This window comes from Callorhinus ursinus, unplaced genomic scaffold, assembly GCF_003265705.2.
Source record: "Callorhinus ursinus isolate GAN/ISIS: 27379988/994484 unplaced genomic scaffold, GSC_fseal_2.0 scaffold35, whole genome shotgun sequence".
Taxonomy (NCBI): domain Eukaryota; kingdom Metazoa; phylum Chordata; class Mammalia; order Carnivora; family Otariidae; genus Callorhinus; species Callorhinus ursinus.
The window spans coordinates 9,150,119-9,168,706 of record NW_027397097.1 but is presented as its reverse complement, the minus strand read 5'-3'; the positions used below and the strand labels follow the sequence as shown (position 1 = coordinate 9,168,706).

The following is an 18,588-nucleotide window of genomic DNA, read 5'->3' as shown; positions in this document are numbered from 1 at the left end:
CCCCAGTACCTCAGAATGTGGCCTTATTTGGAAATAGGGTCATTGTCAATTTAACACTTAAGATGAGTTCATAATGACATAGGACAGGTCCCCAGTCCAATGCAACTGGTGTCCTTATAAAAAGGAGAAATTTAGACACAGACAAGAGCGCAAGGAGAACACCATTTGAAGATGAAAGCAGATATCATGGTGATACTTCTATAAGCCACAGAACACCAAAGATTCCCAACCAACCACCATAAGCTAGGAAAGAGACCTGAGGCCAATTTCCTTACACAGACCTCAGAAGGAACAAACCCTATCGACACCTTGATCTTGGACTTCTAACCTCCAGAACTGTGAGACAATAAATTTTGTAGTCCAAGCTACTCACTTTGTGATACTTTGTTATATCAGGCCCCAGGAAGTGAATACAGATACTAGTATTACATTGATAGGCTTGATTTTTGAGTAAGGTTTAAAAGAGATAAATATGAAAATAAAGATGTTGGTATGGAGTCTGACACAAAGTTAAGTAGTCAGTATAAACATCTTGAATAAATAAATGAATGGACAAATTAACTTAAAAAGTTTCCCTTGCATCTCCACAATTATTGGGAGAAACAGAGATGTTAACCTCAAGGAGAAACACATAGCAATTATCGTAAAGGTCAGAGTCTATCACTGGAAGCTAAGAGGTTTGATGTATGCTTTTCTATGCTCTTCTGGAACTGTCTGTGCTCCCAGATCAATGCCTGTAATGTCTTTTGTTGCTTTGTATTTTGAAGAGCTCACACAAGGAAAGGCAGCTTTGCTTTGGAAAGAGAGATACTGAGTTCTATTATCTAACCTAGTTATATTTGTTATTTTCATCCAATTTATCTCTTCTATCTGAGGAATCCTAGATTCCCATATTTATACCCATATTGCAGCTCCTAAAAGATACCCATGTCTAGGGGAAATAAAGAACTTACAAAAGGAACTGGATCTCTGCACATGTGGCCCCTGTTTAAATACATCCATCTTGAGAGTCTGTACTCATCATCTTATAAAAATCAAAGTGTTCAAAGAAAGCCATGAGTGTTGACACCTAATAACAAAGACCATAGTTTGCCCATAAAGTTGGCAATGACTAAAGACAAAGAATTCCTGTTACTGAGAGTATGGGAACATGGGGGTGTAGGTGTTTAAATTAGATCAAATTTTCAGTAGAGCAAATAAGGAATATGTATCAAAGCCATAACAATGTGTATTTTTTAGAAAACTCAGCAATTCCATTTTATTTATTCTTCATTTTTTTTAACGATATTATGTTGAAGTAGTCTACATCCAATGTGGGGCTCAAACTTATAACCCCAAGATTAAGAGTCGCATGCTCCACTAACTGAGCCAGCCACATACCCCAGCCATTCCATTTTAAAGAGTAGATCTTAAGGATATTGAATATGAACAAAAACATTTTGAAGGATGCTTATTGCAGTGTTGTTTATAAGAACAAAATGGAAAATAATTTAAATGTTTAAGAGTTGAGGTTAGTTTAGTCAATTAAACTAGTTCTTAGATTAGTTTAATAATTTATTAAAACCCATATAATGGATTTAGATGCAGACATTGGAAAATGACATAGTAAAAGGTTAACTAATTAATTAAAAAGTATGATATATTATATATTTTAATGATGTATATACATCTATATCTATCTTTAAAGAAATGACATATTATTCCACAACATTTAAGAGTAGGACATGTTACAGTCCTGTATTTCTCTAAACAAAATTAAGGCCACTACAATATCCATCTGCATCACTGGTGCTAAATCCATTCTTAGACACTAGTGAGTGTCATCCATGTGATGCATACAAGAACTTTAGACTTAATGTGCTGTCATAATCTGGGGGAGGTATTGCTTCCTTATATCATTTTAGAGATCGTCAAAAACCCAAGCCCATTTCTTCCTTCCAAAGCTGGTGGCTCCACACATTATTCATGAAGATATTTTATTGCAGCTCCTAAAACAATGACTCTTAGTATGAATTCCCACCTGCATCTATACACTACTCTCTGAGAGGTCCTGCCACAACTCACAGGATCTCTGTGGAAACAGCATTCTGCTAATGCTTGACATTAAGGGTTAAAAGTCTTCTCCTCAGCCTCAAGGCATCTTACCCTCCGAGTTTGGGACATCTTGCATGCTCTCAGCTCCAAGTATTATCTTCAGGTTTCAAACTGCCTGATACAGTCGTCCTTACTGAGTCTGAAATCCCTGTTTCCTGGGGGTGTGGGCTGGGAGAATGTGAGAGGGAGCAGCTCATACTTGAAGAGAGAAAATTCAGACTTTTCTTTCTTGGGTGGGAAAAACAGATGCAAAGATCAGTTCTTTCCCTAATAACCAATTATTTAATCAGTTTGTTACAGTGTTGGATCTCAATAGATAACCTTGGGATCAGTTCTTTTCTTTCCACAGGACCAAGAGCAACTTGTTTACATCTTTCTGCTTCACATTCATTACCTATAAAGTGAAAATTTAAAATATGACCTAATATTAGCTACCCACAAATAGCCATCACAGGCTGGGAGTTCTCCTGGGAAGTCAACTGAGGCAGAGGTTAGCTTGTAAAACTTTACTGAGGAATCTTATCAGGACCAGCATCAGCAGATAAAAGATGGCAGCTGGCTTGAGCAGAGGGAGAAGTTACAACAAAACCACCCCCAAGAGGAGTTCCAAAACTGCCCTTGAGAGTGGTCCCAAGTTGGAGTGAGGAGGGGTAGCCTTTCTTCCCCCATATGGGTGATGATTGGATGATGGCTGGCCCTGGAAGGTGATGAGAGTTTGGCAGGGAAGCTATTCTTCACAGTTGAGGCAATTCTTGGTGAGAGCTGACAGCAAGCACTGTCAGCAAAGCATTTACAGCAAGCCAGCCTTCCCAGCAGTTGGAAAATCTATCCTTCAGTTCTGAAGGAGAGCTCTGGAAGGCACAGCACAGCATCTATGACAGTAGTTAAATAATATGACATTTACAAACAAAAATAATGCCTAGTGTCCAGCACATTTTAAAAGCTCCATAAATAGTACCATGTATTTGCTTCTGCTTTATTAATATTCTTGGAATTGTATATGCTGAATTGTTAATAGTAGTTAACTTGGTGTTAGGACCATGGCTGCTTGCTATTTTTGTGTGTGTGTTTTTCTGTGGTTTAAATTTCACAGTTCTCTATTGACCTGGGCCACCTTCCAAATACCTGATATAGATATGGACAGATGTCAGACTTACTGAGTAGCTGAGCTGCATCCTATGAAGTAGGAGGAGCAACACACCATTCTACTCATATTTCTTTATACCATTTTTATTACTCTTGACTCCTATATCCAAGCACATCTTCCCAACACCTTACATAATTTGGACTTTCAGAAGTATCGCATAAATATCTATTGAATAAATGAAAATAAAAATACAGTATCATCTCAAGCACTTCTTGCATACATTCCTTCCTCCATTCATTGGCAACTCGTGCATCTATTTATTCATTTACCCATGCATTTATTTAATAATCATATATGAAATTAATACCCTGGACCAAATATTATTCTAAGGACACAGCCACCACTAAAAGTAGTAGCTTCAGACTGATTGAAAGCTCCAGACATCATTTGGGCAGATCCGTCAAGCTTGAATTATCTAAAGTGTATTAAAAAAGAGGGGGGTGGCTCAGTTGGCGAAGGGTCCAACTCTTGATTATGGCTCAGGTCATGATCTCAAGGTCCTGGGATCCAGCCCCAGGTGGGTCTCCATGCTCAGCAGGAGTCTGCTTGAGTTTCTCTCTCCCTCTCCTCCCACTCACACTCTCTCTCTCTCCCTCTAAAATAAATAGATAAACCTTAAAAAAAATGGTAGAGGGATCAGCAGCATTACACAGGAGAGGAAGAGGTGCATGTTTTGGAACTACAAAATCCTTACTTGGAGGATGCACAGTTGCACATGACAATATCTGAGCAAGTGAAGGTCATATCAAAGCTATAGGAAGTTCAGTTATGCCCCACCCACATCCCAAGGTCAGTTATATATATATATATATATATATATATATATATATGACTACAACAATTCTGTACTAGGGTCACTTCCTATTGGTCAGTTGAACTTTTGGGCTATGTGGTATGTAGTGTGATTAACAGAATACAGTATAGCATTTTACCCTCAGCTTTGAAAATAGTTCCTATTTCTTACCCTCAGCCTTCTTAGGCTGATGGCACTGGTCAAGTGCATTCTTGAACTTTGATCTAGAGAATTAGAACAAGAGTCAGCTACCCAAGTGACTCTGGAGGTCATGATAATGGGCCCTAGGCCAGCTATAGGACCCATCTTTCAGAGTAACCAATAAGACTTAAGATACCCTAGTCTTTTTGATTTAGTAAAGGATACAGAATATAGGCAAAATGATATAAAAACCACCAAAACAAAACAAAACAAAAACAAATAAAACTAGCCATTTGCAACAACATGGATGGAACTTGAAGGCATTATTCTAAGTGAAAGAAATCAGAGAGAGAAAGACAAATACTATATATCTCACTTATGTGTGGAATCTAAAAACAAACAAACAAAAACATGAACTCATAGAAAAAGAGGTCAGACTTATGGTTACCAGAAGTGGGGAGTGGGGGCAGGGGAAACTGGAAGAAAGTGATCAAAAGGTACAAACTTCTGGTTATAAGATAAATAACTACTAGGGATATAATGTACAGCATGACAACTGTAACTAACACTGCTGTATGGCATAAAAAAAACAAAAAAGAAAACAAAAACTGATGAAAAAATAAGTCCTAAGAGACTTTGACAAGGAGCTTTTTTCCCCTCCCTTCCTCCCTCTATCCCTCCCTTCCTCCCTCCCTCCCTCCCTCCTTTCCTTCCTCCCTTCCTTATTGTATCTATATGAGAAGATGGATGTTAGCCAAACCTATTGTGGTAATCATTTTACAACATAAACAAATCAAGCCATCATTGTATGCACCTTAAACTTAAGCTGTGATGTATGTCAATTATTTCTTGATAAAACTGGGAAAAATGTTTAAAAATGGAGAAAACTTAGCAGCTCAAAGTGATAAACTAGAAGAGGATCAGTAAGAACTTAAAGGGGAAGGTGGCATACTGGTTGGCTCTTCAGTATGTAGGTGAAGAGGAGAGAGTGTTGCAAACAAAGCTAATGGTGTGAACCAACAAAGAAAAGCATGCACTACCTATAAATATTTATAGGAGACCCATGAGATATTGTATGTCAGACGGTCTTATAATCTTTAAAATGTGAAACACCATATTAGTTATTTTTATTGCTATCCACAGACCCTTGTTTTATTCGTGGGGCATATTTTTGTGTTCCTTCTCCTAGGAAATACTAAGAACAACATCTCTTGTTTTTCCCTTAAACATGTACATACCAATCAGCTTCTTTCTGATACCATGTCAATGGTCCTTCCTTAGCATACCTGACCTCTTGCATTGTTGGCTTTCTTAAGCATTAAATAACTGGAGAAGAACACTGGTTGAGGTCAAATCATTTATCAGGATCAATAGCTTTGACTGACTCTGGGTAGATGTGGTACACTTTCCATATTGAAAGGTCAGAATCTGTCAACTAGCAAGAAATGCTCTTAACTCAAATAATGCATGTCAGGATAATATAAAATGTTGATTGCATTATCCAGGGGCCATCTTGAAACATCCTCATTCTTTTGGTCTAAAATAGCCACTAGATGGCACTGCTATTTCAAAATGGATTATCTTGGAAAAGAATGGAAGTACCATTACCATATTCAGCCCCCCTCTTTATCCCCATCTTGTTAATGTAAACATTATACATGTAAACTGGACTCAAGTATCTGTTATTCATCTTAAATCCTGTCAGTTTTCATATATGAAATATGGAAGTAGTAATAACAGTTGGTGTTCTAATGAGGGTCATATTCAATGATAGATAGTAGTATTCTGTATGGGTAGTAAGGTATTGTGTGGACTCTAAAGCCTTGAATACATATTAATTTGTCTAATTCTTACCAATAATGTAAGTCAATTGAATATAAAGTTATAAAAATGGAGAATGTATCTGACAATGATCCCAATAGCCAAGTTTCATAAGTTGTAAGAGGACAATGGACAGAAATATTGAAAAACTTCCTAAATCGTCTATCTCAAAACCCAACTGAGAAAAACAAAAGATATTTAAAGGAGCTTATCTAAGTATTGCATTATGTATCTATATCTCTAAACTGTCTTAATTCTAGGTATACCTTTGGTCTTTAGCAAACATCAGAAGAAAAATCCATATGCATTTGTTGTAAAATATATTGAAAACATTATTAATTGTTTTACCTACTGGCTCCTGATGTAACTTCTCAGGAGGTAAGTTTCCATTAGAACTGAGTATAAGAGAAATGATAAAGAACTGGTCTACTACATTTTAACGCATAGTAAGAGATTATATAACATATTATCTCTCTATCCCCTTGGCTACCAGAAGACTCAGAACCATTTTTAATGTTCATCCCTGTAAAAGCCCTCCTATTTAGAGTACCCTGATTCTTCTTCTTTTTTATGGCTCAAGGTCTATTTCTGTTCCAGAAAACTTAATGTTTGATTTTTTTTTTATAGTCTTTCTCAAATCCTTTATGGAATGGGTTAGAATAATGACCAGTAAAATATGATAAAATATTTAAACTGTATTTTAAAATGCTTTAATTTGTCAACCCAGTAAAAGTCACTATAGATTCATTTTCTTTTTGCACAGTACCCTCTGGGTATTGAAAACAAAAGAAAATACAGCCTTTAATTAGAAACTGATGTTGTCGGAGAGACAAATATACCATATATTGTTAAATTGCTTTGCATGGTATTATTTAATTTAGTCCTATGATGAGTGTGAGGATATCACAAAAGACTCAGAGATCCCTGGGTCAGAAAGATATGGAATGGCTACATGGGAATGTATGGCTAAAGAATGTTCTAAGGGTCAGGGAATATTTAAATAGGGCAAAGAAAAGATAGGAAGAGAGGTAAAAACCTACATGGTATCTAGGGAACAATTAATCTGGCTTTAGCAAAGATTTTTTAACATAGTCTAATCATTGAAAGCAAGATTCTGAAGACTTGAATGTAAGGCTAGGAGTTACTGCTCTTTATATAAATGTAACTTGTGTAAAATGCAGGCTAAAATGGGTAGCTCCTCATAATCCGTGGTCCTTTAAATAGAGCATTTAACCTACCAAACTAATTGCTGATTCTTAAGTACCCCCAGGCTGCTCCTTGGGCTCCACAAATAATTGAAAGTCCAGGTAATCAAAAATGATCAGTGTATAGAAGACATCTACAGCAAAACTCCTGGAAACTGTTTTGAATTTACTTTTGATGAAGTCCAATTTAGTTGAAAATTCAACTAAACCATTCAAAAATATTCCTGTTTTTATGGGAGGTGTATTTGTGTTGTGCCCAGGTTGGTATCCCTCAAAATCAAGGTAAAATTCATGTTCTCAGTTGTCTGGAGCTTGTTTTTTTTTTCTTTGTACTATTCCAAAGACTTAGCTCAAAAGAGTTTAATTGTTTATGGAATTTTCTTTCTTTTTAATTCATTCTGTCTCTCTCTCTCTCTCTCTCTCTCTCTCTCTCAGTGAGGAAGCATTAGGTATCAGTAAACTTATTTAATGTACTAGAGCAGTTGATCATTTTACCTTTTCAATGCATAGAGTCCCTCAGATATCTGAAATAATTATACCTGTTTTCCCCAAGGTAAACATCCTTCATTCATCAACTATGCCTTATGTGACATTGCTTTGAGCTGCCGCCCTCATAGCTATCCTTAGACACCCATTAATTTTCTCTGAATACGTTCCTATTGCTATATGCATATACTCTTTGAAGCACAGAAGTCAGATCTGACCACAAAAGAAAGCAGGGTCACCCCTCCTGTTATTCTAGTTATTACTTATTCATTCACATTCATTCATTCAATAAATATTTATTAAGCACCTATTATATGCCAGGCATTTCACCTAACAGATAACTGCATCTCCTCCCATGGAGCCTACAACCTGAGGGAAAGAAAGATAGGCAACAGAGAGAATTGTGCATGCAGTGACAACTCTGTGAAGGCTGCTTTGAGAGTACGGAAGAGCTAGAAATGTGGAAGTCAGGGTTGTCTCTCTTAGGGAAGTGATCTTAAAGCTGAGACTGAAAGAATGAGTAAGAGTTCAAAAGATGTAGAAAAATGGAAGAAAAACAATCTAGTTGTCTGGGATGGAGTAAGGTGTTAAACTTTCTGTGTCTCAGTTTCCACATCTGTAAAAAGAGAACAATAATAAAATCTATCACATAGAGTTGTGGGAAGTAAATGAGGTAAAGGAGTTAGAAGAAGGCCAGCTTGCTTATGGTACTGGGGATGACCGTTATTCTGAGAACAGCAGTTGGGAAGGCCCTGAGGGAAGGCATAGGCTAGGCTTGGTCAAGAAGCTGAATGGAGAGCAATGTGTCTGGAGCCCAGGGAGCGGGGTGGGGATGGTGCATAGCAGAAGAGTGGGAAGAGAGGCCATTTGGACCCACGTGAAATAGAGCAGAAGCTTTGTGATAGTGGGTGCCTTTGACAGAATGGAACATACTCTTGAAGAAAGAGTACAGTGAACTACCATTTTCCCCAGCCTGCCCTTGGCTCCTCTTGCTTTTTCTGTGACCTGGTTATAATGGGAATGCTATGAAGTGATTTTGTGATTTTGATTTGGTGATTTTGCTTCCTGTCATATTAATTTGTTCTTTAATTGGGGTGATGCCTAACCCACATGAAACAAGGGCCCTCTTACCCCTTGGAATTACTGTCGACCTTTTTGTGCACGGGTATTTGTTGGTGTTTCAGTTTTCCTTCTTTCTCCAAGCTCAACTATACACAGTTAACTCCTTTAATCTTGTCTCACCCAGTTAGTCCCATTTTCTTAATCATTTTTGTTCCTCCTCTCACTATTCCCTTGAAAATTGCTTTATCTCATGGTCAATTTATCACATAGTCATTTTTACCAGGCACATAAACCCCTCAGTGGAAATAGCACTGAGAAGCATATTTGCACTCAGTGAAGCTCCTGCTTTCCTGAGTATATTGCTCGCTCTTGCCTTATAGATTGGTTTATACACAAAGCTCAAAAAGTTGAGAGCAATTAGCAGATGTCTATGTGCTAATGGCATTGCCATCTTGCCTATTGAGTCTGAGGGGAAGAGAGACCTATGAAGAGAGTATAGCTGTAAAAAGAACCTGGACTATACCATTAGGCAGACCCACCTAATAGCTATACAAGTGATTCAACCTCTCTGAGCTATAAGGTCTTCTGTACTAGGTGGTGGTTATGCCAACAGTTCTAGCATCAGACTTGTGGGGTATAAATCTCCACTCTGTCCCCTGCCAGTGCTGTGACCTCAGCTAAGTGACTTACCTGACCTTTGTCTCAGTTTTCTTATATATGAAATGAGGATAATGACCGTATCTCTGTGATAGGGATGTTGTGAAGATGAACTACAAAGATCTCCCAGCCTTGTAGGAGGAGAGAGCTCAGTAAATATTCAAATTATTTTGTGTAAACTGGGCACAATAAAACCAACCTAACAAGGTCATTGTGGATTACCTAGCTATTTTAAGATTTTATAGAAGTTTCACTAAATATAATATTTCTGTCTTCCACATATATTTGCTTTCATGAATGTGCCATGTAGTCTTAAATTAAAAAAAAAAAAGACAATCATCAGATGACTAGTGGAAGATACAATTGAGTACTTACCATTTCCTTGGAGGAATGATGGCTTTCTAAGGTTTGAAGCAATATAAGAAACCACAAAGGAAAAGACAGACATATTCAGTTCATATAATTTAAAAATGTATGCACAATGAAAAAAATACCATAACAAATAAAAGAGAAAACAACAGATTGAGAAAAATATTTCCTCAGATATGCCAAAAGAAAATGTTATAAAAATTAAATGAGATGATATATATGAAAATCCAGATTTAATTATAAAACATAATAAACATGTTAATGCTATTTAAAATTATGGTACAGTGTATTGAGCAACTAAGTCTTATGTACCAGGCACGTATATTTATATCATTCTTATGCTAAGTAGGACCTCCTTGCACTGTAAGATCCCCCTAATTCCATGGTTTAGGGATGATCAAAACCTTAATTAATGGGAGAAATACCATTAATCTTGTGTCATCCCTTTCCTCATAGCTCCTTACTAAGTTCTAAGCACCTGAGTTTCCCTGGGGCTCTCTTTATACTGCCCCATGTCAAATGCAGTCCTTCTACCTCAAATGTTTTGTTTTAAGTATAGATACCTTAAGGAGCATTTGGGGTGTCACAGAAGGAAACAGGATGTCATTGCATAGCGTTTGCCATCTTTTGGCCCCCCTCCCACCCCTCACTCTCCTCTCTCCTCAGGAACAAAGGTCTTATCTTACAAAGAATGGCTTCTTTTCTTTCTTTAAAGCCTTGAAGCCCACCTCAAGTGGGCTTATTATGGCAATTTCTGAACAAAGGAGACCCTCTTCCTAAGGTAATTCTTATATTAGCTGCTAAGAGGATTAGGTTTTTTCAATTTAATTATGCATATTATTTTAAATCCTCACAAAAGTCTTGTAAGTTATGGCCATTCTTGTAGTCGGTGTACAAAGAAATGGAGACAAAGAGAAATGAAGTACCTCCTCAAAATTAGACATCAGGAGGTGGTCATGTGGCCTTAATAATAATGAAAGCAGTGATATGTAAATAGTATATACATAAAAGATATATGTGTAAATAAATTAGAGGAAATATGTATATCCCAAGTGACTTGAATTATCAATTCTCATAATAAAAAATAGAAGCCCTATTCCTTTGCTTCTATCAATATAATACTATTATTTGTCCTACTGATAATTACACTAACTATAATAATAACATGTAACACAAGTTGAGTGATTATTGTGTACCAAGTACCATTCTAGATGCTTTACATGTATTAATTCAATTAATCCCCACAACAATCCAGCTAGCTAAACACAGTAATTTTTCCCATTTTATGGATAAGAAGCAGAAGCACAGATTAAACAACTTGCCCAAGCACACAAGCTCACAGAGACCTGTAATCCGGTAGCTTCTCATAACCTCTATGCTAACACAAAATAAAAGATTCACTAGCACTTGCAGTTGAAAACCCTAAAATCATGCCATAGCAAGTCTCAGTTTTATATTTTTTAAATTTAAGAAATATTTCACTTAAAGCAATAATACCAAGTACTAATTACATTGTGATAAAACTGCATAGATGCATGTGGTGAGTGGTCGTGCATACTTAGCCTTTTTGAGAGACAAAATATGATTCATAATCTTTCACTTAATTTATCTTTGGATTTATTTGTTGTAAAGAATTATATGCATATAAATTTATATAAATTTATTTGAATTTATATATAATGAAGATATAAGTCATGCTATTCATTGCAGCTTAAGTGTCTGACAACTGACAACTGGGTAAATAAATTATGGTACATCAGTGCAATGGAATATAATGTGACCATTAAAATTTCAATTATAAACTGTATATTTACATGGGGAAATTTGTACTTATAGTGTTAAGTAATAGAAATCAATGGGGTATATATTATTACTATTTAAAAATATGTGTGCTTATGGACAAAGATGTAATAATCAATACAAAATGTATGAAGTTAAATTGGTGAAAGACAAGTAATTTTTAACATATTTATTTTAAATTACTTTTGTGTTCTGAGTTTATTTGCATACTAAAATAAAATTAGTAGACAATATAAGGAATCAGAAGGAGAATGTGACATGCTTTATTCATGGCCACTCTGGATAAGGAAATTAGTCTTGAAGAGAAATCTAAAGTCAAGCTTATAGTCAACATAGATGTTCTAAACTTCCACAAACCAAGTAACTTTTCTAGCCATCCTTGATTACTTGGTGTCCCTCAAGCATTCCTCTCTAGAGTGCCTTTTTGTACCAAGAGTTATCAAAGGGAAACTGACTAGCTCAGCTCCCAGTTTCCTTATGAATTGCCATTCTTCCTTGTCACCATTATGATGAAATGTGTCCTATCATTCAGGTGTGTTGGGGCTGGGGGAAAATTGAGAATCCCTGTAGAAAGCATTAAATCATCTTACCCAGAAAAGTTATTTTCCAAACTGCATCTCTCCTCCAAATTCCTACATTGCCCTGCTTTGAGTCATGAAATGTCTTACATATGCATTGTTTTCTCACATAGGTTGGGAGCTCCTTGAGAACAGATAGGACCTAGATCTATTCATTTTGGCGTGACCAAGTTCTAGTGATTTGCTTAACTCATCCCTCCAATTCTGAGTGCTTTTCCCTCTTCATCTGCTAAGGAAGTCTTACTCAATCTTCTAGCTCTAGTTGGAAGTTCAGCACTCTGTGGAAGTTCCCAAATCTGGTCAGGCAGAGAAAGGAGTTTCTGCTTCTTACTCATAGTAACACTCTGCACACACTCTTTGCTATATTTCTGTCAGTGAATGTTTCATTCTACAATGGCAATATCCTGATAGTTACTGCCAATTATACAGCTTATCCACTTGGTAAATTCTTGAATATAACTACACAAGGAAGAAAGGGAAAGTCTTTACATTTATCCCACCCCCTGCTAAACATCATTTATATAAAGCATGCTTTATATATCTTTCTCAATTTTACCAGTTATGTAAACATTTATTACACAAGGAGTCTTACCGAACTTGCTGTTCAGTAACATGCTTTTTCCCCCTACATAAAAATGTACTATGGATAATTATTCATCTCAATTCATATAGATTTAGTTTATTCTTATAAATAGATTCATAGTATTCCATAGTATTGATGCACAATAACTTAATTAATATTACATCATTGGATATTGAATTCAATTAATCAATTGCATTCATTTAGTCTGTTGTACTCTGTTATTCACTAGTCTTAAATATCGCAAAGAGCATTCTTGCACATACATCTTTCTTCACTTGTCTATTTGTTCTAGGACAAATGTCTAGAAGTGAAATTGCCATATAAATCCATACAGATATTTTAAATTTTAATATACAACATCTTCATTAACTAATGTAATAACTAATTAAGTTAATTAATTTAATATTTTAATATACATTGCCTACCAGAAAGAGTGTAGCAGTTGAAAGTCCCCCATGAAACTTTATTAAAGTCCTTGGTTTCATATACCCTTGCCAGCACTGATTATCTTTATATTATAGTTTAAGCACTTGTCTTATTTCCCCACTTTCCTACTAGACAGGTTTTATAAGGGGCAAGGATGGTTATTTATCACTTTTTGATATCCAAATAGTTTTATTTTTAATACACATGAACATGTGGGTAATGGAAGGCATTCTATTTCTAAAATAAATGTGAAAATTTTAAAGTGCTAAATTGTGAAGTAGATTCTATATACAGTGTATTTAATGGAAGGTATTAAGGACACTGGACCCACAGAGATGGAATTCTAGTTGTGTGTCTTATCACTGTACCCTGAGGCAGGGTACACAAACTTTTGGAAACTCATTCTCTTCTTCAGCAAAATGAGCACAATAGTCCCCCTAAAATTCTTGTAACAGAATTAATGTGAGGATTGAATTTAAAAATTGTATAAAATTTGGGCGCCTGGGTGGCTCAGTTGGTTAAGCGACTGCCTTTGGCTCAGGTCATGATCCTGGAGTCCCGGGATCGAGTCCCGCATCAGGCTCCCTGCTCAGCAGGAAGCCTGCTTCTCCCTCTGATTCTCTTCCTTCTTGTGCTCTCTATCTCTCATTCTCTCTCAAATAAATAAATAAAATCTTTTAAAAAAAGTGTATAAAATTTGCTACTCTCCATGAGGTTGGAAAAACAGCAACATTACTATCACTTGGGAGCTGATTATAAATGTAGAATCTTAAGCTATCCCCAGATCTATTGAAGCAGAATGTGCATTTTTATAAGATATCCAGGTGATTCTTATCCAGTGTAAATTTGAGACACACATATAGAAAACATTAGGTACATCAGGTGCAAAACATGAAATCAATAATATAATAATGACAATGATGATGATGATTTGATGTATGTAAAGTACCAGCACTTAATAAACCATAGTATAATTTTTATTAGTTTTTCAAATTTGGCTTTAAAATAACAATCATGGGTTTCTGCAAAAGGCTGCATTTCTTTAATGTATGCAAAAAGTTCTATTTTGGGGTGTTAAATGATGTGCTATGCAGTGGAATGAATGTGATTTGCACTTGGCAATTCATTTGGGAGTCAGTGGAGCATGGACCTTGGGAACTAGAATGGGCTAGATTAGAATCCTAGCTCTGTTTCTCATTAGCTGGTAGGTTCCGAACAAATCACTTAATACCGTTGAGCTCCACTCTTTTCAGTTGGTTGCATTGAGACTTTTAATAGTTTACTTGAACAATACCATGAACACAACTTGGCATATTTCAGGGGTCAGGAATAATGTCTGTGGATAGTTGTTGTGTGATAAGTGATGGATGGTGTTTTAAATACCTTGAGTAGTTATTTAATTTACTCCTTGTGAAATCCTCTGAGCTAAATATTTGTTATCATCTCCATTTTATGGAAGAGTAAATAGTCTCAGAACTATTTAGATTCTATCCTTTTAACTGTTACACCTATTGCTTCCCTCCTGACTCACAAAACAATATTGAGAGATCAGTAAGAAGGTGCTAGAATCACCATTTTACAGATAAGCATAAATTCTCAGGGTACTACATGATTTGCCTGAGGTTACATAGATTGCTAGGTCTCCAGGTAAAAAGCCAAGATGCCCATCGACAGATGAATGGATAAAGAAGATGTGGTATATATACACAATGGAATATTATGCAGCCATCAAAAGGAATGAGATCTTGCCATTTGCAACGACGTGGATGGAACTGGAGGGTGTTATGCTGAGTGAAATAAGTCAATCAGAGAAAGACATGTATCACATGACCTCACTGATATGAGGAATTCTTAATCTCAGGAAACAAACTGAGTGTTACTGGAGTGGTTGGGGGTGGGAGGGATGGGGTGGCTGGGTGATAGACATTGGGGAGGGTATGTGCTATGGTGAGCGCTGTGAATTGTGCAAGACTGTTGAATCACAGATCTGTACTTCTGAAACAAATAACGCAACATATTTTAAGAAAAAAGGAAAAGAAGAAGATAACAGGAGAGGAAGAAAAGGGGAGTATGTCAGAGGGGGAGACGAACCATGAGAGATGATGGACTCTGAAAAACAAACTGAGGGTTCTAGAGGGGAGGGGTGTAGGGGGATGGGTTAGCCTGGTGATGGGTATTGAGGAGGGCACGTTCTGCATGGAGCACTGGGTGTTATGAACAAACAATGAATCATGGAACACTGCACCAAAAACTAATGATGTAATATATGGTGATTAACATAACAATAAAAAATGTTAAAAAAAAAAGCTAGCTGAATCAGAAAAGGCAATTCAGGAAAAACAGCCAAAAAGAAAGTCATGAAGGAGTTTGAGTGGAAACAGATCTGCAACATACCCAGAGAGAAGGGCCAGCTGGATTTTCTGTTGGATTTGATTTGTCAGTCATGAGTGAAATAATTGTTTTCCTCCTTCCTAACACATCTCTTCTGCCACCAAGCCATCAGTATGATCCTGCATTTGGAATCCTGTTTGACTCTGAACTTGCAAAATAATATGACTTTGTTTTTGTACTTTAATTCAGTGGCTCTTCTACCTTTCTTAGCAGTCTGCTCCTTCCTTTCACATTAGTCCACTGAGACTGTGCCAAAAGAAAAAAAAATACCCTCCCAGTGAATCTAGCAGTGTTCCTTTTCTCTGTGGTGTGCTATTAACGTGTCACTTCTGTTTTTTAATTATTCAGTCAATTGTTTCTTTTCCTCTTTTTAAAATCAAAACTCTTCCCATTTTCCAGATCATGTAGCTTGTAAATGCTTTCTATTTTTCTTTGATTCTGGACTCAAATTTGTTCCCAAAGTGTCAGCTGTCAGCATTTTGAGAATCAATGTTTGATTTTAAATATTAGATCCTGCCTTTCTCTTTTAGTAAAAAAAAAAAAAAAAAAAAAAAAAAAATTAGTGGGTGTTCATTTAGAATTAATAGGAAAACAATTTAATGTATGAATCATTATTTCCATTTAATCTGACTTATTTTTAGTGTAAAGTAAGCAGGGAAGATATTATCTTTTTTAATAGAAAAATAACCTGAGCTTCCAAGAAATTAAGTAAGAGAAATTAAATGAAGAGCTAAAAGAAGAAAGATGCCATTCTACTAGGGCCTTCTTATTTCTTTTTCTGCATGATATATAGAGAGAAAATAGGCTAGCACTTGCGCTTGAATTGTCACTATCCTTCTTAGTTTCTTTGTAAACTTGAGCATACCAAATACCTTTTCTGAGTAGGTACATGTATCAGTTAGAGTAGAGGTGATTTAAAAGTATATTGCCCACACCTGAAAACAAATTCAGTATTGGAAAAGTTAAATATCTAGAGTGCTTCTGGTTTGGTCAAGTGGACAGATAGTGTTACTTTTAATAGGGAGAGAATGAAGGTGAGATGAGCCAACTGACATTTGATCTTTTGAATCTGAGGCTCAGCAGACAAGTCGGGTTGGAGTTGTGGGTTCCATGGTGTCTCTGTTTTGCCAATGATGTATTGTCTTCTCTTGAGTGACCAAATATATTCCTTAGTCCAAGGAGATACCATTGGACTCTTCAATGTGTTTCCTTTAAATATTCCATTACAATTGTATTATTCCATCAAGTCCCCAAGTTACCTTTGTGATCAAAAGGATACTACATAATGCAACTATAACAGTGCCTAGTAGCTGCTGCATGCTCAGTAGAAGTAACAAGAAAAGAGTGAATTGGGTATGATTAGGACCACTGATCACAATACACACAGGGTATGGAGAAAGCAGTTGTGTTGGGTCCTGGAGAAAATGGGCTGGTATGGTGGAAAGCATAAGTCAGGGGACCCCAACTGAGTTATTCCCCTCTTCTCATTGTAGGTTTCCCTCTTCTGTTTATAGTGCTGAAAATGAGGGGCTGGACCACAGCAGTCCTACGGTTCTAGTGGTCCAGTAAAGGGGCTAGTACTCAGCAGGTGGTAGTGTGTTTGGGGCCTCCATGACATGGGACAATGTCTTTGTGTCAGGATGGAGACAGTAGTGATTCTATGAAGACATGGTTCCCCCTCCACCCCCTGCAAGGGAGAACGAATTTTAAAAGGCTTTATTATTGTGAAAAAGCAGATAACAAGACAATCAGGACCATTAAAAACTGACAAAACATGAAGCTCTGATGAATCATGGGCTTTAGTATCATGCTAAAGGCAATGGCAGGGGAGTGGGAAAAGCCATTGGCAGAGATACCTAGAAGATTAAGAGACCCCACATATAGACACAAGCATTCTCTGGAGTCTGAAAGCCAGAACCAGGCCCATGTATGAAGGCACTGTGGTGCTAAAAGGTGCCTCAGATTACACATCCCCAAATGGATTTTCTCTGTGCCCTTGGATGACCTTCTCTATCCCTTCCACATGGCACCAGTAACACTGTTTCTTATTGCCCTGATTTTTGTCTCTCAAAAGAATGTGGGCTACTCTAGAGGAAACCCTTATTTTTTTCATGCCAGCCACCGTGACTGGCACAGAGCAGATATTCAGCAAGTTTACAGAATGTCTGATAAATAAACAAAAGAAGTGGGGAATGCAAGCTTTGGTCTCAATTCCATATAAGCTCCCTTAGAGACCTATATATTTTGGGGAAGATATTTGTAACAACTTTCTCATATTAAACATCTTAAAGAATCTTTATTTCTGCAAGAAATTGGCCAACTCCTAAAGGGTTCTAAAAACAGTATGATGGGGGGCAGGAGCAAGATGGCAGAGGAGTAAGAGGCCTGGATTTCGTCTGGTCCCAGGAATTCAGCTGGATAGGGATCAAACCATTCTAAACATCCATGAACTCAACAGGAGATCGAAGAAAAGAAGAGCAACAACTCTCTGAACAGAAAAGCAACCACTTACTGGAAGGTAGGATGTGCGGAGAAGTGAATCTGAGGCGATATCCGGGAGGATAGATGGTGGGGGAGGGGGCCTCTGTCAGCCGCTACTGGCAAGTGATAGAACTGTGGAGCACAAAATCAGAACTTTTAGAAGTCCGCTCCACTGAGGGACGTCACTCCAGTGGCGAAGTGGGGGGTGGAACCCTCACAGGACAGTGTGGTCTCAGGACCCTCGGGGTCACAGAAAGACCGGAGGTGCCTGAGTGCGGCAGAGCTCCGAGGTATCGGACAGGGAAGCCAGCTGCAGAGACGGAACCGAGGCGCGGGCTCGCAACTGGGGGTTGCCATAAACCACGATCCGCGGCACAGTTGGGCCACTGCTCTTCCAACAGGGACCCAACAAGAGGCAGATCTGGGGAGACTCTCCTTCCTCCCCTGGGAGGAGCAGTGTGGGAATGCACCACAGGGATCTGCTGGGTTTGGAGACTCCACACGGGGTCGTGTGCTAGAGATAGAAATACTAGGTTGCAGGCCAGGTGAGCACA

General features: G+C 37.4%; 1 long non-coding RNA gene across 1 annotated transcript in view; it reads left to right on the top strand.

Moving 5' to 3' along the window:
• The window catches only part of LOC141370452 (uncharacterized), a 1,695,799-nt gene that overhangs the window by 1,629,445 nt on the left and 47,766 nt on the right, over nt 1-18,588 (top strand). The window lies entirely within an intron of this gene.